The following is a 27,304-nucleotide window of genomic DNA, read 5'->3' on the forward strand; positions in this document are numbered from 1 at the left end:
GGAAATGTGCTAACGGGGAGAGCCGCTAGGCATGGGAAGAGTCTGAGAAGAGCAGGTCTGTTATGGTGGGGTTGTAATATTTGGGAAAGATGATAAATGGTAGACAACAGGAAGCTGGCAGGGATTCTGGACCCCAAATCTCAGGGGATTTCACCTGCCACCCAAGGGCTGGATAAGCTGGGACCATGTCACCACAGGACAGGCTGGGGACAGCCCGTGGCTGGCAGGGGGACGCGTGTGGGTCCCCAGCCCTGTGCCACCAACCCTCCTCCTGCTGATGGCCTGGTGGCACGGCCGTGGTTTCAGGTGATCCAAACCACCAGGGCTCAAGCCTTCAGTGGTGTGAGGGAGAAGTGAGCAGTGACCCAAATCCCCTGAGCTTCTGGGGACCTCTCACGGGTCACAGGGAGCCACCTCTCCCTGCAGAAACGCTGCTGGGGACGGTCATTGCTCCGGGAACAGAGGCTAATGCAGCACTGGTGGCCAAGAGCCGTGCAGAGCACTCACAGCCCTGCTGGGATGTGGCCTCTGAGCAGGAGGCTCGGTCACAGCTTTAGCATTTATGGCTTTAAAAAGTGACCTTTCCCCACCTGCCTGCCTCAGATGGGCACTGAGTGACAGCACGGGCTGACAGCAGCCGTAAATCCTGGTCCAAGAATGAGTTAGGGATGGATATATGTGGCTGCACCTCCAGCAGGTGGTAAAACCCACCGTAAATCTCTGAAAAGCTTGTCAGGATGCTAATGGATTGAGCTCCCGATGCCGAGATTTCACAGCTCCCAGACCTCCTGAAATGTCACACGGAGGACTCTTAGCAGAAGGACACGGGCAGAGAAAGGAGCCCCGCAGCCTCCGGTGGGGTCTGAGAGCGGGGAAGGCTCCAGGGAGGGAGAAAGGAGCGAAGGGCAAAGGCGCAGGCTGCCAGGCTGCTCCTGCCAGGCAGCAGGAGACAAATGGGGCAGGAGTGAGCGGCGTTCACGTGCCCACAACCAGCATTAATTTTACCTCTGCCTTCGCCAGGTGAGCAGCGCCGCGGCAGCACCCCCTGGAGAAGAACTGATGATCCCTATTCATCTTGTCTTGCGCCTCAGCTCTGGAAGCATTTTTAATTCACCTTCTCCATTTTCCTCCCTTCTTGTCTTCCTCGTTGTAAGCCTGTAAGCTCTGTCTTGCTGTGTGTTTGGTATGAACCCAGCAATGGCAGGCGGGAGAGGTGTTTCAGGTATTTCTCTTCCAAAGCTCTGTCCTGACTCTGAGTAACCACTGCTCCTTCCCTTGCATTTCCATGCTTTTCTTTAGTAAACAAAAGGAAGAGAAAGATTTCTGGTCTTGCTACCATTATGGGGTCACAGAGATTTGCACAACTACAGAGATTTGTACAATTACACACTGACAGCAGCCGGAGGTCCCCACCTGGGTGCAGAGCTTGCTCCCCACAGGAATGGGCTCTCCCCGTGCAGATCCATCGCCGGGCTCAGTCAAGCTCATTTAACACAATATTTCATAACTCCCCTGTCACAAGCGATTACTCATTACATGCATTAACATCCCCAACCTGTGCGTGTCCTTAACTCCTGATGAAGCACAGCCCATAAATATAAAGGGAACAGGGAAAGGAGCGTGCGGGGGACTCACAGCTCCCCCGTGCCCTTTTTGTAGGGCCCCCCAGGGATGCTGAATCCCCTTTTTTTCTCCTTCTGTTCCTTTTGGGGGGAGGAGGGCAACCAGAGCGGGCAGTTCTGCAAGGAACCAGGCTCACACTGCAGCTGCTGGAAATCCCCTTTCCTATTGAGATGATGAGGGTTTTGCAAAGATCCCCAAGCTTGCAGGCTGCTCCCCAGGTATGGCCTCCTAACAGAGACAGCTCCTTTTTCTCCCCATTTTCCACCCATTCACTTCATTCCTTGCCATCTCCCTTCTGTCTGACCTGCAGCTCTTCCACCCACTGCACAGCTGAGTTCAAATCCAAACCACCTTGGCACTCCCCTGATTTTTACCTCCGTAGGATAAATCATTTTCCAAAGGGAAACAGCAAAACTTGTTCCTCCGGGACAAAGAAAACCCTTTTGCAGCACCACAACCTCCAGTGCAGCCGGAGGGGATCCACCCAACAAAGCCTGAATGCGCTGCAGAGACCCCGGGTGCAGCACAGCGGGCAGCACCGAGCAGGATTTCACCTCTTGGCATTGCTCCCCACCTAAATGCGCATTTCCAGCCCCTTGGCACTGAGTTATTCTTTTTACAGCAGTGAATCAAGCTTTCTTTCTAGCTGATCAGAAGGCTCCTGGGGGACTCAGGGGCCCCCAGAGGTGCTGGTAGAGGTGAGGAGTGCAGCAGCACCGTGGTGCAGGCAGGGAGGTGAATAAAATGCAGCCCTTGGAAAGGAACTTTTTTTCCTAAACCTGGTTCTAATAAGCAGCCTGACTTTCTGCCTTTCTGCTCGTCTCCCCAAAGCCTTGTAATACTGACAGACACTGACCTAATGATGCATTTTACAGTGTTAATGCTATTATTAAACTGCTGCCGGGAGCTTTTAATTCATTAACTTGCTCTTGCTCTGGCGGGACTGTCTGGATTTTCAGTGAGCAAACAATAAGAAACAAAATATTTAACAAAGTCTTTCAGAATTCCAATATCGTGCCATCGATTTTGTGTCACTTGGACTTCAACAGCTTAAACATTATTGGTTTCTGTCATTAAGGATTGGGACAGTGGAGCTGTGAAAAGCTGCAAGGCAAATGAGTGAATATTAAGACTGTGTTTTCGTTTTGTATCTGGAGCCGCCTCCCTTTCCAATAAGCTGCTACGCCACAGGAGAGTACGATCAATTAAAATCAAGTAAATTGCAGGTGGAAAAATATTAGGAAGAAAGCTACAACCTGAGGAGATTTCATCCCCTAGAGCCACTGGGGATCGCAGCAGGGATCTCGGACGCAGCGCTGCTGCTTTTGCCTTTGCTCCCCAGGTTTTGGTACCGATGGCTCAGCCACGCCAGCAGCTGCCCTTCCCCTCCAGTCCTGCTCAGCACCGATCCTGCACCTCGCTGCCCATCACCACCACGGGCACCCCACCGCTGCCACACCGCAGCAGGGGACGCAGGCACAGGAGAGCACCCGCTGCCTGCTGCGGTGGCCGTGGCATGGGGCTGCTGTACATATCCCCTTAAAGACATCCCTAAAACCCCATAATCTTCCCCAAATCCTTGTAATTTATTGAACAGCCAGCACAGAAGGTTCCCCAGTGCTCGTTCCCTTTACAAGGGAAGAAACACGAGGGGTAGGGGGAGATGGCCAGCTGCTGGCTGTTACCTGGGCTGGGAAATTATTTCCAGGCAGAGGGAAAACAAGCTGTAGGGGATGAATAGATGTTATTGTGCAGATTGTCTTCTGCACAAAAGGAATATCATAGCATGCAAATGTCATTTGTATTGTGATCATTAGCCTGAGCTGTGGGAGGTGCCTTATATCAGTTAAATCCTTCCAGGGGCTCCCACAGAGAAGAGGAGAACTTCTTAAGTGCACAGTGGCATTAAAGAGATTGCTGCCTGCTCCAAGCAGATGTTCCAAGGATTAGATAGCTCAGTTCGCAAGACAGCATCAAATTAAAATAATAATAAAAAAAAGCTACAATATTTATGGGCTGCTCTGCATGTACGGGAAACCTGAGACGAACACATGATGTCTGGTAGATAAAATTACAACCAGAAGCAGGCCTGCGCACACACCAAGTTTGAGGAGCAGCCACAGGTTGAGGCTGGTACAAGAAGGGTGGTGTGAATTTTGGATGTTTAAAACCATTTATTTTGATTTGGATGTCGATAACCAGCTCTGCCACATGCACATCAGCCCTTGGCTGGCCCTGCTGGGAGGGGGGCAGAGCATGGGGCTGCGCTGGTGAAGGACAAACGGCTTCACAAGGTCTCCCTTTCTGCTATTCATTTCTTTTCTTTCCAGAAATCCGCTTCCTCCCCTCTCCTTCACAGCACAAACCCCAGACAGAAGGCTGACTATGCTCCTGCCTCCGCCGCTGTGCCAGCACGTCCCCACCCTGGCCACATCCCAGCCCCGCTCCTGCCAGCCCCGTGCCATCACCTGGCCTTGTCCCACGGGCACTGGCACCAGCAGCACGCCGGATGAGCCCAGCCTGCCCTCGCCACCCCATTCATCTCCTCGAGCTCTGGGGTGGCAGCTGATGCTGCTCCTGTCCTGCCCCAGCACAGCTGCTCTCCTTGCTCCTCCTGCTCCTTCTCTCGCTTTCCCTAAAACCGTCTGACTGCAGAACTGCCTGCTTCTTTCTGGGGATGGGTTTTTCATTGTCTTTTAGCCTCTCTGCAGGGGGCTGAGCTCTCATTTTGGGGCATCTCACAAGTCTCATGCACATCTTGGTGCTGGTACAGGGCAGGCTGAGCCAGGGAGGTGGAGGAGAGCTCTGCCTTCGGTGCTGGGAGAGGCACCAGGGGAGGTGAGGAGGGGAAGGAGCAAATCCCCAGGGTCGCTCCTTCCCTCTGCTCCCTAAAAGAGCCTCTCCAGGGGCTCTGTAAGTGCCTCTGCCCTTGGAGAAATCTCTGCCCTGCCTCCTGCATGGGTGCTGCTGCCTGGCTCCGGGCCAGCCCAAAGAGGAGCTCTGTATTGCTGCAGAGCCCGCTATAGATGGCAGCATTGGCGAGCCAGAGGCTCCGGCTCCTCAGCTGGGCTTATTGAGTTTAATTAATATACTAAATACAACAGAAAATATGACACAGGTAATCCTGAGCATGAACCCTTCCCTTTCTCTGTGCCCTTTGAGGATGCACTCCCAGGCGTGGCTCCCGGCCAGGCTCCAGGCACCGTCCCTCTGCCACCCCGAGCCTGGGTTTCCCTCGTCTTCCACCGTCGGGAGGTTTAATTCCCCCATCAGGAGGTTTAATTCCCTTGTTGGGAGGTTTAATTCCCCTAACCCCTGCTGGGAAGCAGCACTGGGAGCTGTGGGGTGAGGTGCTGCTTCCCCCCAAGGCTGGGAATGCTGCTCCGAGGAGAGCAGATGGGGATGGAGAGCTCTCGCCGCCAGGTTTTTCCAAGCCCTCTCATCTCCAATATTTATAGTGACTGATGGTAACTCAAACATGGTTTGTGATTCAACATGATGAACCTGAAGCCCTAAATCACACAAGTCTGCCAAGTACTTTAGCCCTCTGCCCTCAGCACCGTAAACAGAGTACGAATGCGGTGCTCCTGAGAGCAGCTTAATGAACTGCGCGGTGCAGCCAAGAGACTCTCGAGTGCTTTGTGTCCCTCCCGTGAAAGTCCCTTGCCCCTTTCCCTGCATTTTCTGCGATGTTTTGTTGTAATCGCTGCCCTTCTGCTGGGGAAAGCTGCAGAGGAGAGCAGCTGGGCAGGCAATGGGCTTCTTAAGCGCTGCTGTTCTGCAGTGCTGGCCGTGGCGCAGAGCCGGGACGTGCCCCAGCACCGGGGCCGTGCTGCCTGCTCCTGCCCTGCTCAGGGGGACAGGGAAAGGAAATGCCCCAGGGTCCAGGCTCCACGTTCTGCCCCGCAGCAGGAGGCTGCTGAGCACCAGCAGGCAGGGGCGGCTTCCCACATGGCTGAAGGAAGGAAACGCCAGCGTGGTGCATCACTGTAAATGCCTCTGAGATCCCCTCCAAAGCCCCCGTTATCTCTACAAGTTTCCTATTTGTTTTTCAGAGATAATATTCTTTGTAGCCTCCTGTTATACTTAGAAGGGAAAAGCCTTTCTTGCTCTATTTTTTAATCGAGAACCCTGGTGGAAAACAAGCTTTGTTTTCAGAAGCAATTACATTCCATCTCTTAACTGGATTAGGTAACTTGATAAAACTCCAGTGGAGAAATATTTGCTCATATTTAATCATTTGTTGACTTGGCACCTCACGAAATAAAGCAAAATTAAATAAAAATGTGTAAAGGGCAACCCACTTGCTGATAAATCCTACCCACTCTGAGCAGTTTATTACAGGAGCAACGATCCATTAGCTCCATACATAAATTAGAATCGTGCATTCCGTTTATGGAGATGCAAATTGTCGGCTGCTGCCATTATGTCAAAAATACCCTGTGCCAGGAGTGAACCACGATTATTGTCTGTTCTGCCTGCCCTCGGCAGATGCAGTCCGGACAGTTTAGGGTCAGGCAGTATGAGAAGCAGAAAGACTCCAGGTCCTTTCCCTACTTTGTGCTGCTTGTATAAACAAAAGCAATCAGCATGCATGCATGTTAACATGATCCGAAGACTTGTAGCGAATACTCTATTAGTGCCCTGCAAACCAGCCCCGGTAGCATCTATCGATCACACCCTTTTTGTTATCTGTGTCCAAGTGCAAGAATACAGCCCTTGAAATGAGATCAAGCCATCAATATTCTCCCTGGGTGTACATGCTGCTGGAACTCCTTATTGCAGGTTGGATCACTACCCTAGGAGCTTTCCATTATTTCCTAGACAAAAACCAGAGAGGACTGCCGGTTCTGCTTGATATTTCCACGGCTACATGTATGCTGTTAACGGAGAAATAAAAGGCTGTAGTGTTATTTGTGGTTCACAGGTACTCATTATACAGCTATAATGATAGAAAAACAATGGGTCTTGGGGGAATTACAGCAGGAATCAGTTCAGCCAAGAATTGACATTGCCAGCCCCGCTAAGACTCGCTTTCTTGCAGCCTGAGCTGGAGCTTTAGCCTGAAGGGGACACGCAGGTGCACTGAAATGGTGCGGAGAGCCCTGCCAGCCCAGACCCTGATGCCCACAGGGCTGCAGAGAGGCAGGGGGCAGCTCCCAGAGGTGGCATAGAGGTGCAGAGCAAAGCCCACCGCATCGCCGCAGCGGCACAGCCTGCAGCTTGTGCGACCTTCATCTCCTTATCTCTTCCCCCGGACGCCGGTTTCTCTCGACGAAAAACCTCTCTGGGGGAGCTGACAGACAAAGCAAGGCAAAACCACAAAAGGATTCTCCTTGCAGCTGTCTCCTGTGCCGAAGGGCGGTGTGAGCGGCACGACGCCCGCAGGAGTTTTGATGGGGAGCGTCGGGCTGCGCCTGGCGGAGCGCGGGGCGTTGCTTCGAGAGATCTCCGAAGACGTCGGCGTGAGCAGAGCAATGTCTCATTAAGCTGTCAGGCAGAAACGGGGAGGCTGTCAGCGTGCTGGCTGGAGGCATTTATGGGGATCTGGAAGGTGTTACCGTACCTTCGTTTAACAATTAATAAAGCCCGAAGGCTGAATGTGATCCTGGTGCTCTGGCACGGCTGGGCTGGGGTGGGCACTCTGCAGGGCAAGGGCTCTGCCGAGAGGTTTGCCCGGCGAGCAGCAGCAGAGAATTGTCTCGGTGAAAAAGGAGTATAAACACAGATGTAATCCCATAGAAGTAATGCGCCCTAATAAAAAAATACCTCCAGTACCTGCCAGGAAGCTACACACTTGAGCTGGGATAAATCTGTTTATGTGGGAAAGGTCCCCATCACAGCCAGCGTGGCACTTCGCTCATTAAAGGCTTCAGTTTTAATTTAGTTCAGCCAGCGCTGAATACACTTAGTCAGGAGAGGTATGAGTAATGCAACAGGGCTATGTTTAGTATGTTAAATCATTCACTGAGAGGCATCTTTGAGCAATTCATTTATTCTATGGAGGTTTATTTCCTATTTTATTATACATTTCACATCGTGCGGTTGCTCGAAGGGAGGTGCGTTCCGAGATGCCCGTGCACACACACACACAAACCTGCACACGTTATTTGGCTACGGACTTCCAGGCGTAGCTGAGAACAGCAGTAAACACAGCAGCTGCACAGTGTGGTTTGAATGTATGATATTCGGCCTGAGACACGTCACCAGCAAATCTGTAGTGTATCATAAATGGTCTGGACTGGGCTTTGGGCAGCGTTTTTGCAGGTGACCCCAAGGGCCGTTTCACCACTGCCTTTCTGGGATTTTGGCTCAGCTCCTGCAGGTGGTGTCACTGCTGGGCTCCTCCAGCAAAGTTACCCATTCCTTCTCCAAGGTGATTTAGCTCTTGGAAAACCTCTTCAGCATTTCCTATTTGCTGAAGATCTGCCACAGGTTCTGCACTCACCCACCTACACACTGGACACTGAGCTAGGTCTCCTTGGTGCTGTGCAGCAGCCAGGGCACTGCGGGGCAGACGCCTGGCCCCAAACACCCGGTGCAATCTGGTGTGGGCTTGCTTGGCTGGCCCCGACCACTCAAGTCAGTGCTCTTCAAAGATTTAAGGATCTGGAAAGGGCATTGCCAAAGGGGAGGATTATTCAAATTCTCTTCTCTTCTTTGGACCCACAATGCAATGCCGGATTTTAAGCTCCCCTCCCAGGCCAAACACAGCTGATTGTGGAGGCTCAGCTGTCCCGCTAGCTGGAGGCAGGAACAGCTCAGGGTGTACAAAGCCAGAGCTGGGTGACCCTCTCCTTCCAGATGTGCTCATTTAAAATGATGCTTAATAACCTCGTCTCACCTGCATGGGCAGAAAGAATAAAATAGAAGAGGTTGTGCTTTATTTATTCTTCTTAATATGAAATTCATGCACTGATTGCCTTTGCTCTCTCCAGCCAGGCTTCTGGGAGGTATGAGATTCAGTTCATGAATCTGAATTTGGGGAAGCTTCATCTTTTGAGCTTTCAGTTCGGGGAAAGTTACTTGATAGCCAGAGAGCCAAGGGGGAAATACATTATTGAAAGAAAAGCTTCCTTTTTAATCTAAAATTCAGCAGGATCTTTGAGATGAAAAAGGTTATTTCCAAGAGTCTGTCCAGCATATCTTGAGGGCTTCTCTTTCCCACACAATAGTGAGTGGGAGGGAGGGAGGCAGGGAGGAAGGAGCTCTGGTCAGAAGCAGAGGCTGCTGCTTCTCTCTCAATTACACCGGAATCCCATCTCCTGACAAGGGAATAGCAATTCCCCTTGCAAAAAAGTGCTTCGAGGTTGACTGTAGAAAGAGGAGAAAGTAATTATGGCTTAACTGTGCAAACAGCCACTCCTGGGAGCAGCCTGACAAAATGCAGAGGGCTACTCACATGAGTAACGTTTGAGTAAGGCACTTGAACTGGAGCCCTGGTCCCTCTGAACCCCATTTGCTGAACACAGTTCAGGAGCACAGGGGAGCCCAGAAAAGACGATGCCAGGATTTCTGGGGACAGGAAGGTGCTGGGATGTTTGCACTCAAGGGGATCATTCAGTGGCCCTGCAAGGGGCACACGTTCAGATGTTTGGTTCCTTCCATTGCCTCTCCACCGAAGAACTTCAGAGCCATCTCCTGATGAGACTCTTGTTTTCTGGGGACATGGTGAACCCGGTAGTACCGCGCTCAGTACTGCTGCTACCTGCTGCCTCGTTGTTCGTCGAGCCTCCATCTGTGCCTTATGCCATTTTTGTTCTGCTTTTCTCCTGCTTGCAGGAGGGATCAGGCTACCAGGCGGGCTGAAACCTGTTCGCAGCTTTCCCACACTGCACCCAGCACCGAGCTGCTCCACGCGCTGCGAAGCTGGAGCTGAGCAGTCCCCGAAGAACTGAGCCTGGATTAGATCATTTGGCAATTGCTGGAAAATTACCTGCACTCTGCAGGAGAGAGAACAACCCAGGGTGGCTGGAGACAGTCCGTAACAGCATTCTGCAGAGACAGATTCCCCAGGCCCTTCAGCAGCTTCCCAGGCGAGGTCCCGATGCTGGCACCCCCTGAGCTGTGTTTGTCCCACTGCGCTGCTTTCCCAGACACCGCGCTCGGCGATGGCAGCTTCCAAAATCTGCTGCGGGAAAACAGCACCAGGCACAAAGGGATGTGTGCAATCCTGGGCTCTGCTGCACGGGGGATGTTGTTGCTTTCCCCACAGCAGCAAGGAGAAGGCAAACCTTGTTTCCATCATCCCACGTGGATGGGGAAGGGGTGCTGGAGCTGGTTCCCTTGCGAGGCAGCAGGAGAAAATCTTGCAAGAGATATTCAGGCTTGGGAGAAACCTGTTTTTCTCTCTGACCTGGAAACAATCCAGGCTTGCTTCTGCTACCAATTTAAAAACATTCTCTTGCCACGGTCAATTATTTTAAATCCTCTCCATGGACCGTGCTGCTCTCAAGGAGCTGGCAGGAGCAGGAGCCATGCGGCTGTGTCTGCGCAGGGAAACGGGGAGCGACAGGCTCCTGCTCCTCTCTGGGGATGCTATTAGGTGGGATCTACGTGCGGGGATGGCAATGCAGCAATCCTGCTGTCAGCAGTTTTCTCCACAAACATTCTCACACCTGACACTCCTCTCCCCCCTGGCGGATAGATCTGGGGACTCACTGTAGTAAAAGGAGGCTTGTGTTCCTGCCACTGAGATGACAAAAACTAAATGAGACATTCTTGTTCCAAAGAGTTGTTTTTTGTTTTGTTTTGTTTTGTTTTGTCCTTTTTTGTTTTGGTTTGGTTTTGCTCCATGCATCCCCGTGCCCTCCCCGACCAGCTCGCTTGCTGCTGCCTGGGTTGCACCCGGGTTCCGATGTGCCCCGTGCCCAGTGCTGAGCAGCAACACCCTGACTTCTGGGACTTTCCAGGCTTGTTGAAATAAAAGCTTGATGCATCACACTTATTTTAAATCACTGAAACACCATTAAGCTGGGAAAAATAAAAACCTCTGCTGGCTTTTAGAGAAACAAAATTACACTGACATGGTACTCAGAGCAAATTATCTCTTCCACCTGGTTTTATTAGGAACAAAACCTCAAGCCCTGGGATCCAAGCTCCCTGAGAAAACTAATCATAAGGTATTTTAAGTTTAAAATATTAGTTAGGCAAAAAAGTATTTGCCTCACTTTTGCAAAACAATAATATTAATCTGTCCTTGTTGAACAGAAGTATTCATGTTAGTTCATTCTCAACTTTCAGGTATTTCAATGTGTGTGCAGACGGACAGCAGCCGGCTGGCAGCCTGGGGGGCTCAGTGAGGACTCAGTGGGAACTGGGGAGAAGCGAGACCTTCTGCCAGAGAGCAGTGGTGGTGGTGGAAGGCACTGCTGCCCCGCAGCACCACCGGGAGCACAGACAGCACTCGTGTGGGTACGGAGAGCAGCCGGCACTGCTGCAGCAAACGAGAAAGGGAGAAGTGCCGGGGAGTTTCAAAGCACTGTGATCGAGCTCCTCCTTTGCTTCTATCACGCAAAGCCATCAGAGCTCCACTTCTGAACGGTCACTTTTGGTTTGCTTTTCAAAAGGGAGAACAAGGAGATCTCAGGGAAGCACCGACACACAACCTGCAGAACATTTCCTTCCTCTTGCAGCCTTTAACAGGCACCAGCAAAATCCATTTCACGTTTTCCAATGGAAACAAGTGGCCTACATAAGGGATATGTGGTGGGTCCAGGGGAGAGCTCACAGGTACACTTCCTGCCATTATTGCAGTTCCAGCCTGTTGTTTCTGGTGTGTCTCGCTGCATGGGAGCTAGGGGAGTTGCAGGTGGTTTCCCACGACACCCGTCCTGCTTTCTGCACTCTCTCCTGGTTTTCCTGTGTGGTGTGCAGAGCCATATGGTCTTGAGCAATCAAGACTACTTTCTGCCTCATTTCTTTTGCAACCTACATAGCGATTCCAGCATTACGTTTAGAGCTGCTAATTATTATCCAGTGCAATATGGCAGACAGCAGATTATTCGGTAATCATTCAGGCCACTTCTCCACGTTTACTGCGGTGGCAGGTCGGGCAGTGGGTGCAGCTGTACTCACTGTGGATGGGGTTGGGAGTCTCCATTTCCCTGCTTTGCTTGCTGTCAGGATATCAGCACTCTCTGCTCCGCAGCCCTTACCCGATGAGGTGTTCAAGCTCATGCATATGACTGAGTGCTTTGCATCAGTGCTGCCACTGCTTCCCGAGCATGACCTTACATGGGTACGCTAATGAAGACAAGATCGTAATCGTGTCTAGGCACCCGACACTTTGGAAAAATACCCAAATCATAGCTCCCGCCTACCTGCGCTCCTTCTCTACAGATTAATTTCTGTGGCTCCGGGAAAGGCAGAGCAGGAGAGCCTCAGCCACTGCTCGCCCAAAGCCCAGGGCTTAAGGAATGGGATTCCCGGCTTCAACTGTGAGCGGCAATCCTGCCTGCAAAGCTCATGTATTCCTCCTCCCTGGTGTCTCCTTATCCCAGCTCTTACCCTGCCCCCTGCAGTGTAATTTTCCAGCACACTTTCATTCAAAAGGAATCACCTGACAAACCTGCAGAAGCCTTTATCTGGGGGGAGGTATCAGTTAATATTGGTTAAAATAGATTTTTTGAGCGCGGAGTATTACTTTTTTTTTTTTATGCCTAAACTGCAAAGTGATGCCTTGAAGATGAGATTAGTTCATTATTTATAAAAGTAAAATCCCTCAGAATGTATTAAATATGAAAACATTTTATCGGGGTGTAAGATTTGTGAGGATTAGGCTCTGAAGTCTAGACATTTATCTCTGAACGCATTACATTTGCATTCATTACATATCCTGCTGTACCTCTAAACATGAAAACTGATCTGCAGAACAGATGATCAAAGCAGGGAAATGCAGATCAGAAAACATGCTGTGTTCACTTAGGAACGAAAAAATGTTGTAAAAAAAAAATAATTGTCTGATATTTCAGTACATGAAACCGTAATGTAAGCCCCCGCAGCAGTGATGGGGGAACCTCAGAAGTAGCTGGCACGGCTGGGAGACGCTGCCAGAGGTTGTGGTGTTACCACAAAACTTCCCCGACCCCCTTGGTGGAGGAAGGGTGCGAGGAGAGCAGGGATTGCTCTGGGTGCCACAACCTCGCAATGGGATAACCGTGGGCAGTGCCTGCTCCAGCCCATCCATGTCAATCACTTCTTAATTTTTCACTAACGAAGGCCTTTCCATTCTTTCCGTGCTGGCTGGATGTTGCACTAACAGAGCCACCCTTACAATCCCACCGCTCCTTCCCCTTCTCAACACAAGCACAGCATTCATCTTATTCCGAGCCTCTGAACTTTACCAAGTGTTTTAAGATTTATGAAAATTCAATATTAATGATCTAGGAACCTCCTTGGACAGCTCTTCTACAGTTTGTGGATGGCGAGTTATCCAAATCTGTGGAATTTAACATTATTTTTAGCGATAATAATTGCTGTTTAACATTCCCCTGAGCTGCTGCTGGAATAGAGGTTGATCAGCATCCCAGTACGAAATGCCTGTGCCCGTGCACTTTTTCTTAAACAGAAAACAGAAATCTGTATCGAGGATCTCTGCCTTTTCTACGTGAATCTTCTAAGTCGCATTTAGAAGCGGTCAAGAAATTTGTAGCTAGAATCTTGAAAACAAGTGAAATTTGAAGTGAAATTTATCTAATTTTAAGGAACTTCCATTCTACACTGGGACGAGTGCCAGGTCTGCTGGAATATTCCCAAGTTTCATGAAGCATCCCAGTGAGCTTGGAATCACTTTAGGATGATTTATATGTTTGGAGAGAAACCAGGCTCCCAGGCTCCCTCTGGTTTTGACCTAGACAAAGCTCCATCGGTTGATTTACACCATGATTTATACCATGCATTTTTTGCATAACTTCAAATCAGAATAGAATTTCAGCCCACAAAAAACCAGGCAAAGCGAGACTGACAGAATGGTCTGCAGAAATCCCTTCTGTATTATTAATCTGCCTTATCTCTTCAGCATGCTCATTTCCTAGCCCAAATGCATCCAAATCCCAGATCAGAGGGTGCTATTGTTTCCAGTGTCTGTCTGTTCTTACAAAGGAAAGCTAATTAGGTTGAAAGTCTCAGTAACTGTTTAGTATGACAACAGAACCAATGAAGCACTGTCAAAGCTTGTGCTAACTGGTCCAAAACTCCTACGCTTTTAACATAAAACTCCCGTTCTTAATAGAAATTTTAAGTGACAAATCCATGGAATGAATCTAGTATTCATTATTTGCAAGAGAGTAGGAGAGGGGATTTAAATGAAGCATGTATTCTGCAAGGAGCCTCAGGAAATCATTTAACAGCTCAAGAGAGAGGGGAGCTGTGTTATCATCAGAATTTACATGATACATTAGCCAGGAGTGGAAATGTTAATCATTCTATCCAAAATCTATTTGCAAAATTAGTGGAATACTGTTGCTTTAATGCCCTTTTCTTATCATCCAAAGTGTAAATCCTTTCACCTCTTCTGGGAACTGCAGAAATTAATTTTGTGAACTACTGTCCATTTCCCAAAACACCGCTGCAGCAGGAGTAGGGACAGACTTCAAGGTCAAAAAAGGCTAAAAGTTGTAAAAAAAAAAAAAAGGAATTTTAGCCTTAAAAACCACGCATGAAGTCTGTGTAAGATAAACAACTGATTGTTTTATCTTGCTGACTGCTCCATACGGATCTGTGAGAGAAGTCTGTGGTTAGGCTCTCTCTCTTCTACCTACAACCAATGTGAGACTAGCAATGAATAAACAAAGAAGTTTTTGATGCATGGGAGCACTTCAGCTTGTTAGCACCCAGAGATTACTTTTCCTGAAACCGCGTTTCAAACTAAAATGATAAATGAGGGGAAATACTTGCTTCCAGTTTTCACGTTAGAAACCTTGTTGCTTAAACTCCAGTGGCCCCAAAGTGAGCTACCAGGACGCGTGCATAAACTTAAGTACGTATCGTTATACAAGTCAGAGGAGCTATATACGTTCCTGCATTTAGGATGCAGTTAAATACCTTACTGGATCGCAGCCCAGTTGCTAAGATTTCTCATACTCAACAATCTCGCTGTAAATTTCCACTTAGTGGAAAGGAGGGGAAATAAAACCCTGCTTCTAGTGCTCAGGCTCTACCTGCTCAACAGTAAATCTGTGCCTAGCGAGCCAGGTGGGAAAGACTGGATATCCATGGTAGCACAGTTGAAACCTTTTTTTTTTTTTCTGAAAGAAGCCAGGAAATTTCTCTTGCGTGACTCAGCCCCAAATGGTATCAATTGGTAACAAAATGCCTGGAGGTAAGGCAGTGAGGAGCCAGAGCATAGCTCGGGGGAGCGTGGTGGTTCCTGGTGGGTCTGGCGGGCCATGGGACACCATCCCCAGCTGGTCTGTGTGATGGCAGTGCTGTAGGTACGTGTAATGTGCTTCAGAGGAGCTTTATGCTCTTTATGCTTAGATTAGAAAGGCCTAATTGAATGCCCCATTAGGATAAGACATAGCTGCTGATGCTCAGGAAGGCAGGCAAATATATGCAATAGGCGGTCAATGAAATATGCTCAAAACTGATTTTCCTCTGTAGCAAACCACTGCCCTGAAACCTCTTTCTTCATTTTCACAAAGGCTGAAAGCTATTTTCTGGCACTAGATCCCCCAAATTTCCAGTTAATAAGCAGGCTTTGTGTTGTTGACCTTACACATGCTGGCACAGCCAGATTTTCCAGCAGAAATGAGAGGCCAGCAGCCAACTCGTATTACATTTTAAAGCACTGCAGCTTGGAGAGGAAAGGGAAATTATACAGCAGCACTGCAGTCTGACTGGCACCCTCGGCAGAGAGCTGTGGCACTGGTACACAGTGTCGAAATTACTTTTGGATGCTCTGTCAAGCACGAGATATAAATTGCACAATGTTTTTAAATGTTTTGGAGAGATTGCCTTTTGAGTGGCACCCTCCATTTCTGTATGTCCAGTAAGGTGTAGAGAATTCATTTGCATTTTTCATTTTTCAGTCTTTTAGCCAGCCTGGACCAGGAGGGGGAATCCAGCTGTGTGGATGATGCCAGGAATGGCTCAGCCTCCATCTGCTCTAAGATACAAATTTGATTTCTCCTCATCTTTATTTTCATGTCGAAAATTTCTCCTCTTTTTCAATATCCTTTTTTCTTCCCGTTTCATCCCTGGTGTAAATCGGATACTATCAAATGAAATGAAATGGAAAGGAATGGACTGCCTGAAGCTATTCACTGCACAGGAACTAAATACACCTCCTAATAAGACATTCCCTATTTATTTTTAGTAGCAGTGTTCATATCTTTCCTGCCATTGTTGAACACTCGAGTGATGCTGCTGCTAAACATTATGACTTTCTTTCCTTTGCTTAATTATGTGCCAATCAGTGTAGAGCAAAGAAGTTGCTATCAGCTGGTTGCTGGATAAATATTGAGTGCAATGAAATTGCAGACGTTACTAGGAAAATGGGCATTTCTAAACTTCAAGGTATTTAACTCTCGGAGGAAATGTGTGCCAGCTGTGTTTCTGTGGAGCAACACAAGCAGCTTATGGCCAATTAGGACATTTCCAGCACAGATAACCCCCGTGGGGCTTAGAAGAGAGAAAGTGGGAAAACCCAGGTTTTGGTACCCAGTTGTCCAGCACGTTCATGCATTTTACACTGGGCAGGCAGGAAAGTGAACGTACCCTAAGTAAGCTAAGCTGCCTTTGGCTACTTGCTGCAAATAAATTATAGGTTCCAGTGGGCATCTGACTTGTAAAGGTTGGCCTCCATCCTCCTGTGCAGCTGAGCTGACGAGGGACCCACGGAGGATCAGCAAATCTTCGCCTTTTTCCTGCAGGTGGATTTCTTTGCTTCTGGTGTCTTTACTCTGCTCTTTGTTGTTATTTTTACAAAGCTGAAGATATACTGCCTGCTCCTAATGAATAGCATGAAAAACATACGCTTCCAGAACTCTTGGGTCTTGCCGTGTAGTCTGTTGCTCCCCATATACTGCTGGGATATATTTGCCAGCATTTCAATTAGATCATCAATAACCTAGTGCAGCTGCTGAGAGAAGAACTCAGATGTTCATAAATGTTATAGTCCATTAAGTTCAGATACTTCAAAGGCAGTTTGGAAAGAAAGTCATTTGTTAGGCTGAGTGTCAGTAGAGTTGAATGCAAATCATACAGGATGCCAAAGCAAGGGATTAAAAAATGGAGTTTAAAGGTCAAATTAACTTAATTCGACCACTCCTGACACATAATGCAACACCTTGACTTTTTAAATATTGCAGTCACTTCCCGGAGAAAGGATTCCTCTGGAAGGCTGCGAGCCCTGGTGCGCGGGGTGCTCGGAGCCCTGCCAGCAGCGGTGCTGGAGCGGTGCTGTCACAGCTCCGCGTGCACGCAGGCTTTCCAGCACCACAATCCTGGTGCTATTTCCTAGCCTCTAGACTCTGAAAAGCACAGCCTCAAGCACAGCAAATATTTAAATACCCGATTAACATCATCAGAGGTTTTCCCATTTTAAAATGATTTCCTTCTGAGGCAGGCAGAGAACTCAAATGCCACTCCCTGGGTGTTCTTCTGCAACCTTTTCCTGGGGAAGCTGCTATTTGCACGAAGGAGAAGCAGCGTGATTTGTGGTGCTTTGGAAAGAAATGGGAATGCAAACATCAGGATGAATTACCAGCTGATGGAAAATGTGGCCAGCTCACCTGAGAGGAGGGATGGCATGACAGAAAGAGAGAGAAAAACACTAAATCAATGTGAAACTGCCAAACCACAGCTGAGATTCAACAGCAGAAGAAATCTGGGCACAGCATCTGCTTTCAGCAAGCGGGGCTGCATCCAAGGAGCTGAGCAGACTGGCACCGACCAGGGGTAGCAGAATGACAGATCCTGCCCCAGAAATAGAGGCAGGACTTTCACCCTCAGCCCGGCACACTCGCGGATTGGAAGGACTTTTCTGCAAAGGTGGAAGCTTTAGGAGGCTTAACAAATGTTTTCCCCACCTGGCGAGGGCTGGAACATGCAGCTAAGCAGCCAAATCTGTCCTTTTCTGCACCTCCTTCATGAGTATGCACATATGGCTGGGAACGGTCACCCCAGCTCCTTCCCCGCTGACTTCCATCCCGCTGTTCTTTCTCGGAGACTCAGGGCTTGGGCTGGCTGAAACATTTCTGTGACTATTTCACGGGAATTTTTGTTTCTGTTTAACAGAGAGTTTTTCAGTGAGTACTTGCTGCTGTAAATTAAGTTCCAGAGTTCTGCCTGGTGAACCAGTTATGGGAAACGTGTTTGTGTGCCAAATTTTGACCTCAAATGCAATACTTTTTAAAAATTCCTTTAATAAACAGGGCAATGTTTCTCAGAATACTGACCCAGCCTTGCCCAAAGCTTGCTTGACTTCGACATTCACAGCCTTAAGGACATGTGCAAGAGCAGCCTGGAGGTGGGTGAGCTGGGTTCAGGACGCTTCCATACTCAGCCTGCAGCACGGATGGTCTCAGGGTGGCAGGGATGGGAGACAGGTCAGGGTCAGGGACACAGCTGAGGGGAAGGCTTGCAGGGCTGATGGTGAGTGAGCACACAAGTTCAACCTCATGCCTCCAATATATCTGGGAAAGATTAATAAAAACAGGTAGGGAAAAATCAGCAGAGGAGGAAGGCAGTGATTCTGCTCTTGGAAAGCGCTCTACATCTTCCCCTCAAATCAGCTCCTTCCAGGGAGCTCCTGCCACAGCAGAGGTGCAGCTGGGAATAAAACTAGCTCTGGGGATGGGGGCCTCCTTCCCTGGGTGGGATGCTAAAAACCCCTTCAAGGCAGTATCAGGTAGTGGTGCCCACAGGCTGCCTGTGGAGCAAGCTGCTGGCTGTGTAAGCCAGGGGTTGGAGCCAAGCTGCCGGCAGAGCTGCGGAGGGTCTCCTCCTCCCTCCTCCTCCCCTTATGCTCACTCTCGGTTTTGGGGCAGGCGGAGCGGCAGGGCAGGTCCCTCCTGGAAAGCGATTATCTAAATATCTGGTTCATCATTGTCACTGGCGGTAGGACGGCACATCCGTCTGAGAGTAATTAGCAGGAGGGAGAAAGGAGGGAGCTTTGGAAGTGACTCATTAGCAGAATGCTAATGAAACTTTCAGCTTAGCCATGATGTTAAGTGGTGAGCAGAGGCAGACCGCGGCCGATTCCCCTCACCATTACTGCTCCCCATCCCGAGGGCCTGTGCCAGCTCACAGAAGAGCAGAAGGTTCAGCTTTGTGCTTCCTGCAGATTATGGGAATTTGGGCAAATCCCAGATGGAATGGGACAGCATCAGAGATGTACAGGAGGCGAATAAAACGAAGGCAGAAACTGCTTAGCACTAAGCCAGCTGAAGCATCCAAATTTCGCACGGCTCTTGCAATGACTTGCCTTTCTGTGCGGATGTCTGGCAGCTGGAGCTGTTGCCCTTGCTTCTCGATGCAGCCTCTGGCTTGAGGGAATGGTGACTCAGAGCTGAAATAAATCCTGCTGCCTTCCTCTCTTATGATCTCTCCTTTTGAAAGCTGGTAGGAGTGAAGCACAGACTTCATGGAGACTCCTGAACCTCTCCTGCTTTGTCACAGCTCTGTTACACGCTGGCTTTGTGACATGCTTTGTTTTTAATCTGAAGGTGTTATTAATTCATGCTTGATTTTGTGTGCAGGTGCTTTCATCCGACATGCTGGTAGAGATGCTGCCGTTGGGGTGGAAGCGAGCTCGGAGCTGAATGTCAGGGCTGTGACCATCAATCTGCCTGCTGGAGGGAAGGACTTCCCTGGGCGAGGAGGCATTAACAGCATTTCTTGCACAGGGACAGGGTGTGAATCCAACTTATGTCCTCTGAAAGTCAAGTCACAGCAGTGCTGGGGACCTGTGGCTGCTTTCTGCCAGGCCATCTCCCTGTGCATCAATGGGCTTCACGCTTTAGCTCCAAAATCTTCCTTCTCTCTGCTGCCAAACAACCTGTGCTGAGAGCCTCCTCTCCCATTTTCCTTTACGCCTTCCTGTTTCCATTTCATCTACCACTCTTGTTTTTTCTATTCCTTTACATCCTAAGCCTTTCTCTATCCTGTGGCACAACCCACCCCTGGTCTTCCCTTGAAAACTGTCTGTCCTGTACCCGCAGGGCCCTGCGATTAAGGAGGGAGCTCCAAGGCCGAGCTGTTCTCAGCTGGGAAGGGAGGGAGGCACACAGATGCTGAGAGGGACACAAAAGCAGGGCTGTGCTCAGAATAAAAAGAAACTGCAGCTCCGTCAGGTCAGAGAGGCAGCTGGAGAGCTGGCACTGTCATAGCTGCTCTCCCAGGCCATCTCCCCTGCCTGGCATCACCCTGCTCTGCCTCGCGTTGGTTTTCCATCAGCGAAGCTCTGGGAGAATTCAGATCAGGCTATCAATTGTATCAGAGTTGGGAGACAGGAGGGAAATTTGATAAGCATGTGCACTAGCTGATTAAGATGGAGAGAAGAGGAGCCTCCAGTTTAACTCCCATCTGACCTTTCGAGAGGGAAGCAGCGTGTTGAAAAATGCCATTTGGAGCTCTTAAAGGTTTTATGCCCCTGAACATCTCAGAGCTGCTTAAGGAGAATGATATTCAGCTCGCTCGTGTCCTGCCAACTCTTGCTTTCACTCCCAGCAGCAGCAGCCTCAGTGGGAGGCTGAGAAGGATTTATAAAAGGTCAATATTTGAATGTGCAAAACTTACTAAGTCTATCGGAGGACAGGGAGAGGTTCTGCATCAGCTCACTGAAAACTCAGCCCAAATTTCCTCTCAAGTAGGATGGCAGATGGAAAAACCCGACACGGCTCCATTGACGTTGGCTCTGGTCAGCTGCACACATGCAGTTCCATCAACAAGTCCCCAGCTGGCACACACTGATCTCATCAAGCTGTGCAAGGGAACGGACAAAACCAGAGTCCTTCATCGGTGGATCCAAGATCTCTGCAGTCACTCTTGCAAGGGTCTGAGCTGAATTGGATGAGCAGGGTCTTATCAGGGACTTACGTGAGCTGCTGCAGCCTTCTGAGGAACCAGGACATTCCCAGTGTGATACAAAGGGAGAAGCATTCCCAGCGTGGCCAGTTTGGGAAGTCTTTTCCTTATGCTGACCACTTGTTCTGGCCAGGCGACAGCTCAGAACTACAGCTACCGAACTGCAGACATGCAAAGTAAAGCTAGGGGGCAAACCGAGCTGTGAATCTCAAATGCCAGGGAAGGTCACTGCTTGTCTGGGACTCACAGCATCTACAGCTTTCACGGGTTTTGTACACAGATAAAGAAATTTCACTGGAGCAGAGGAAGCAACCTGGAGCGGAGGAGCTGCTGCAGCCATTGACATCTGCTGCAAAGCCAACATGAATATTTCATATTATACAATATGAAAAGTTTGCATGTTTCTCACAGACTTGGTAGCATGGTGATGTGTAACTGCGGAGCAGCAGAGTTTCAGCACGAACATATGACATGAATTTGTTCCAGGATTTCAGGATTCTTAGCTGTAATTTTATTCTCCTTCAGGAATCTGACAGGCAGCTAGTTAAATTTCAACACAAGAGCAAAAGTGAGAAAAGGTTCCTGGCTCCTGAAATCGGCCAGGTGCCAAGAAGCTTCCTGTTTTGGCTGTACCTCTGCTCCATGTCAGGACTCCTGCATCAGGTGGAGCAGGGTATGGAGCAGCCTGGCAGGAGGGCTTACAAACAGGGCTGGGTGTCACAGGCAGCAGTTTGCTTGGTCCTGTGCTACAGCCCCAGACCTTTTGGAATCTCTGATTTAAAGAGCAAATGGCTTTTTGCATCTGGTTTCCAGCGGGGACCAAGTCCACGTGTGAGGAGATCAGGCACGTGTGGTAGGAGGCGCGTGTTCCCAGGAAGCCCATCTGTGTGAGTGCCAGGGCTTCCCTGCTACCTCCCGATGCCTCGAAATATTAGTGAATTCCTCAGCATTTAAATTCCTTTTGAGAGCTGAAGTGTCATTAAGTTTCCCATTTTGCCGCAATTTACAATTAGTTTACCTCATTAAGCATTGTAAAAGCTGCGGGTGAAGCACCTTGGAGGTTATCCATCACTGGTTATTGCTTCGTGCTGCTGGATTGCTGCACAGGCGAGGCAGGAGGCTCCCTGGAGGCCAGAGGCTCGGTGCTGGAGCTGCGGAGCGCTGCACGCGCGGGGTTGAAGGCTCTGGGATCCCACCAGCAAAGCCACGAGGTGCAGGGTGGAGAGGTGCCAGGCGCTGGTGGCTTTTCCCACGAGCATTTCTGCTGGAGCTGCACAGCCCTCGGCCTCGTGCCCCTACCCCTGCTGCAGGGGTTGGGCTGAGCCTGGGGTCAGGTTTGTAATTTGTGGGGCCAGTGGGCAAACAGTCCCTGTAAAACCCTTCTGGAGTCCTGGAGCATCCCAAAGGCCAGAACGATTATTGTTCTATGGCTCTTTTTTATTTAAAAGCATGGCAGATTGATAATTAGAGGCAGCAGAATGAAACGATGCACTTTACACAACACAAATGAAAGCAGCAAAAGGAAAAACTCTTGCCTTTTTACCAAATCCTTTGTAATATAAACCTAATATCAGCATGAGGCCATAGCTGCATTTTAAGAGAACAATCTTTGACTGTTCTGCTTGTAAGAGGCTCTTATCCCTTCGAGCAATCCTGGATCTGTTCTGATACTCTTCTTCTTTGTCTTTCCCTAGTGCTTGCAATTTATAGTAAGTAGTTAAATTTGACCAAAGATAGTGGCTCACATTTTCCACCCTCTGTGCCTGAGGATAGTGTTTAAATCCAGAGACAGCCTTCTCTTGTAACTGCCTAGTGTTTGAGCAACTGCAATTCTCATCGAAGCTGATGTGATCCCCATCTCTGGAAATCAAGGCACTTTTATTTAATCACCTAAATTTTTAAATAATTAAACTAGAATAACTTGAGCGGTATTAACCAAGGCACAACTTGCACATTGCTCATGGCAACAGGCATGGTTAAAACAAACAGAACACCTGCATCCTGTCCCTCGAGGGCCACTTTATGTATAATTTATATAATTTCTATCAGTGATGCTACAAATTGGTCTACAAGTTGTCATATCCTGCTGTTTCAGGCCTTGCACCTGGAAGACGGAGAACATTTGGAAAAAGCCACCAGAGCTCTGTGGCGACATTTTTACCCCAAATATCTAATAAATCTACATGGCAACTGTGGGATTTTGGGCTTTTAATTGTTTTGATAAGCACGTGGCATCTCGCCAAAGAGTCAACCGAACAAAACTGTGGCAATTAGCTAAGAAGTCCTCTCTGCAGAGTTGTGCTCCTTAAGCTCCGTTCAGATTTACAAATAAGATTATGTGGGTGAGGATGTAGGTGCTAATCCCTCTGTACACACACACACCTGCATACATGTGCCAGCCTGGTCTCAGCCCTGCCGTACACAAATGCTCTCTGCTTTAGGTACTTTGTACTCTGGAAAGGCCGTTCTGCTTTCCTCTTTGGAAAAATAAAACAGGACGGAACAACAGAGGGACAGCAAACTCAGGTATGGTGGGTATGGAGCCCTTCTCCTCAGGCTACTGGCTCAGTTGTGATTTGGGGTTAAAATAAAGAAGATTGTCTAAAGTGGAGGAGGCCTCAGGCTTGGCAGAGAGGAGCTTCCCTTACTGCACCTTCTTGTGGAGAAGTCTTTATGTGCTATCTGTTCCTGCTCCAGAGGTGGCCAAGGACAGTCACTGCTGCTGCTACCCGAGGGGTGCTACTCCCCACCATGCTAAATGTCTGCAGGTGTGCACGCCACACAGAGCTTTGTGCCTGAATCTGGGATTCAAAACCACACTGGAAGCTTTTAGCTCGAGTTTAATCACTGTCTAATTACTCACATGCTCCTGACGCCACCTCCTGAGACACAGGTGCTTTGGAAACTGTTCCCCAGATACCTGCAGTCCTCCCCAGTGCCTTCCTCTGCCTCCTGAGCATCATCCCACTGTGAATTTGGGCCATTCTCTGTAAAATGGAGGATAACTCCTCTGAACTTCAAAGATTTGGGTTTCAGGGTCCAGCCTTCACACGTTTCCTTTCAACAGCTCTGCAGCAGGAGCATTTGGCACAGGGGGATTTTCTGAACAACTCCAAGAGTCAGCAGCAGTTGCCTCCCAGGCACCTCCGCCCTGCAGCTTGGGTTTACTGCAGCAGAAGCTGAGGGCTTCTCCATTGCCCTCTTCTGTCTGGACAGCTGCAGCTCTGCTCTGTAGTCTTTGGTTTCCGATGTACTCCCTTTGACCATTAAAGTTTATGACTCGTATGTCAATAGAGCACAAACGAGCAAACAATCTCGGCAGACAGAACGCGATCTGCGAAGTACGGAAAGCTGCTTCTCCCTAACACAAGGGGACAGTTAGTCAATGAACAGAGACACACTGAAAAAAAGTGTTATATGGAACAGAAGGAACGAGCCTGCTTTGCTTTGTGAAACCTGCCCTCTTGGCCGTAGTGGGATGCTCTGGAATGGGACCCTGTGAAGGACGTATGTCCAGGATGAACCTCAGCATCTGAACGTGAAGCCACTGGCTCAGCTCGCGGGGCTCCTGCTGGTGCAGGACCTGCTGTGCCCTCCCATCCATCTATTTTTGATGATTCTTCCACGTGCACAGATGATGAAAGGTGATTTACCTAGCCAAGAAAGGATTGCATTTCGCAGAGAAGTTCCCATTGCACGCACACCTCAGACTGTTCCCAGTGTGGGGTTTCTACCTCATCAGCACGAGTAGAGTGTTTGCAGCCCCCTTGCCTCCTGATGGCCCACCTCTAGGTAGCAGAAAAGGGCTGGGCTTCCTGACTCCAAATCTACCTGTCTGTATCCCTGCATGGGAAGCTTTTCTACAAAAAAAGACATTTATATGGAAATTCACATCAAGATATGGATTATTCTCATTTACCGGCTCTGCATTTGGAAAGAAAGATGCTTCGTTTCTTCCAAGAGTAGCTGTGATTATTAGAGATCTGTCTGTGCTAATTTTAAAGGTGTTCTTACACGGGCTCCAGTGTGACCGGGTTATTGATGAATGAGCCAGTCAACGTGCGGCTGCTGTGTCAGAGAGCTGAGATAAATGAATGGGAATCACAGGCAGGGGCCCTCCGCCTGCTTAGTTTCTGCAGATTCTCCACCGAATCATTTCACTAACCTAAGATGAGCAGACACAGACCCGTGTTAGTTCACCCATGAGCCCGAATCTTTGGAAAATGCCAGGGAGTGAAAGTCTTTGTCTGTATGCACTCACTGATACCCTGCAAGGTGGCATGAGTCGTAACACCAGGTACTCTCATGGCCCTGTGCTGTTTGCAGTGCCCCCTTCCTAGCCCAGGGAGGCTCATTCCAATCTGCAACATCTATGCCTACAAAAAGCAGTTACTGGAGGAAAAAAGTAACAAATTTTGGTCCTTATTTCTCTCTCCATAAGTAGTTTTTTTGTAATTAAAGACAACCGTCTCCTTCCTGTCTGCTTTCCTCTGAATTAAAAAGGCCATGCAAGCCCCTACGGTGATGAATTATTAATTGTGCTAGTCAGCCACGCTAATTGTTAACAATATTACTGTAAGTTAGCGTAGGCACTTACAGGGTATCTGTGTCTTCTCAGCTCTGCTTGCGTGTCTCTGCTGTGCTGTACGAACCCCGAATATTCATAGGGATCCAAGTCCACAGGCTGACACAGTCAGAAAGACACCTGTAGTGCCATCTGTAAGAACACACACGGGCATTCCCTTGTGCCAAGTAACTTCCCTGAACTGGTTTTAGCCTGGCTCTGTGGAGCTGAGCTGGAGATGCGGAACATCTCAGACACAACATTTTTGCCCCAGGAATTTGGCTGAGTGCAGAGCACGAATGGATGAGGAGATAGGGGAGAGAGCAAGAAGGCCGTGACAAACTACTCCAGTTCATCTCTGGTTTTAATATAACTTCGGGATGTGACCAGAGCCCTGTATTTACTAATTCACTTGACTGGCAGGCATGTGTTAGCTGGAAAATCACTGTTTCAATAACCTGTCTGGCTCCGTCATGCAGAATCGTGAAATGGAAACAATTGCGCCTGTCACATCACCTGTGATAACCTTCAGCAGGAAGCGTGTCCCTCTTTGTCGGGGAGATAAAGCCATTGTTGATATGTAATATACTTGGCCAGTCAAACCAGCTTGAGGATTGTCTCTTGCTTTGCTAATTAATTTTATCACCCTTGTCATCTTCTACTCAAACCTGTGCAATCCTAAGCCTTGTAGAATTGATTTCAGGGCACAGGAGGGATATATGCTTCTTACAAGCCAACTTCAGTTACAAATGTGAAGCACTTGCTCTCTGCTTACTTGCATCAGCATGTTCTAAAGTAGGACACACGCTTTGACGATTTCTATTTTGGCATCTCACAATGTATTTTTATAATGTTTTCTTCCCTCCCCCTCCCCATCCTTTTTTTTTTTCTTTTATCAGAGACAAACAACAGCTGTGTTATTGGCACGGTGCTGAGAAAGGGAAGCTAGAGGTTAGCAATGGCATAAAGATAAGCAGTCCTGGTGTAAATCAGATCCTTCACAATGCTGAGATTAGAAATTGTCACTTGTCTACAAACATATGATGATTTCTTGCCCTCCCCTTATGTGCCATGCCACTTCAATTTCCCATTCAAGCCGTTTATGAGCACTTCACATTGGAGTGGAAAAGGCAGGGATCAAGTCTCCATTCGCACTGTGGAAGGACTGACCCTGATTCTGCTCTCAGTACCTGCAGCATCCAGAAAAATCCTTCTGTGGTGCCATCAGAAAAGCAATAAGCAGATTTAAAAAGAGATCATGGCCCACTGGCTCCACGTTGACAACCACAATCCCACTGAATTTACTTTAGTTTGCACCACGTGCCTGTGGTTTGTGTTAGGTGTGGTACAGTTCGTCTATCCAGGCTCATTTGGAAGCTGACTGATTAATGACACATCCCAGAAGGGCTCTACACTGGTAGCCTGGGTGCTGGCACACTGAGCTTGCAGCAGACAGCTCTGCAAAGGCCGCCAGGTCCACCTGAGAGGCCAGGCAAATATTTGGGCCAAAAAAAACAGGCTTACCTCTGCACAGCAGCAGGAGATGGGGCAGCTGGGATTAGGCTACGCTGCTCAGAGCCACGTCCTCGGTCCATACAGCACTCAGACCCCAGGGTGCCTCCACCAGGAGGCAGAGGCTGGGGCATGTTTAATCCCCGTGCCAAGAGGTTTTGATGGGCAGAGCTCAGCAAACAGCAATCACATGGCTCAGCTTCTCGGAAAGCTGAAGGATGATCAATAGTTGATTAATCTAGTGAAGAAATTAATGTATTAAATGCAGTGACTGATGTCAAATACATTCTCTCTTGCTCATCGATTTCCTTATTTTTAACCTGCGTGTGCCAAAATTATGAAGCCCAATTCCAGTGTGCAGCGAGTACATTCATCTATTTAATTTCATATGGATATAATTTACTAAGCAATGTATTTGATTGAGTAAATGTGGTGCCATTGATTTTGTGGCTGAATTATCTGATTTGATTGGCACTGTGTCCCATTTAATAGAGAAAGCAACCAATCCAATAAGTAATGTTAGTAATTGGGTAGTTGTTTTCTAAAGAAAAATTACTTGAGTTTAAAGAACTAATG

This window comes from Netta rufina (assembly GCF_964035555.1).
Source record: "Netta rufina genome assembly, chromosome: 23".
NCBI lineage: Eukaryota > Metazoa > Chordata > Aves > Anseriformes > Anatidae > Netta > Netta rufina.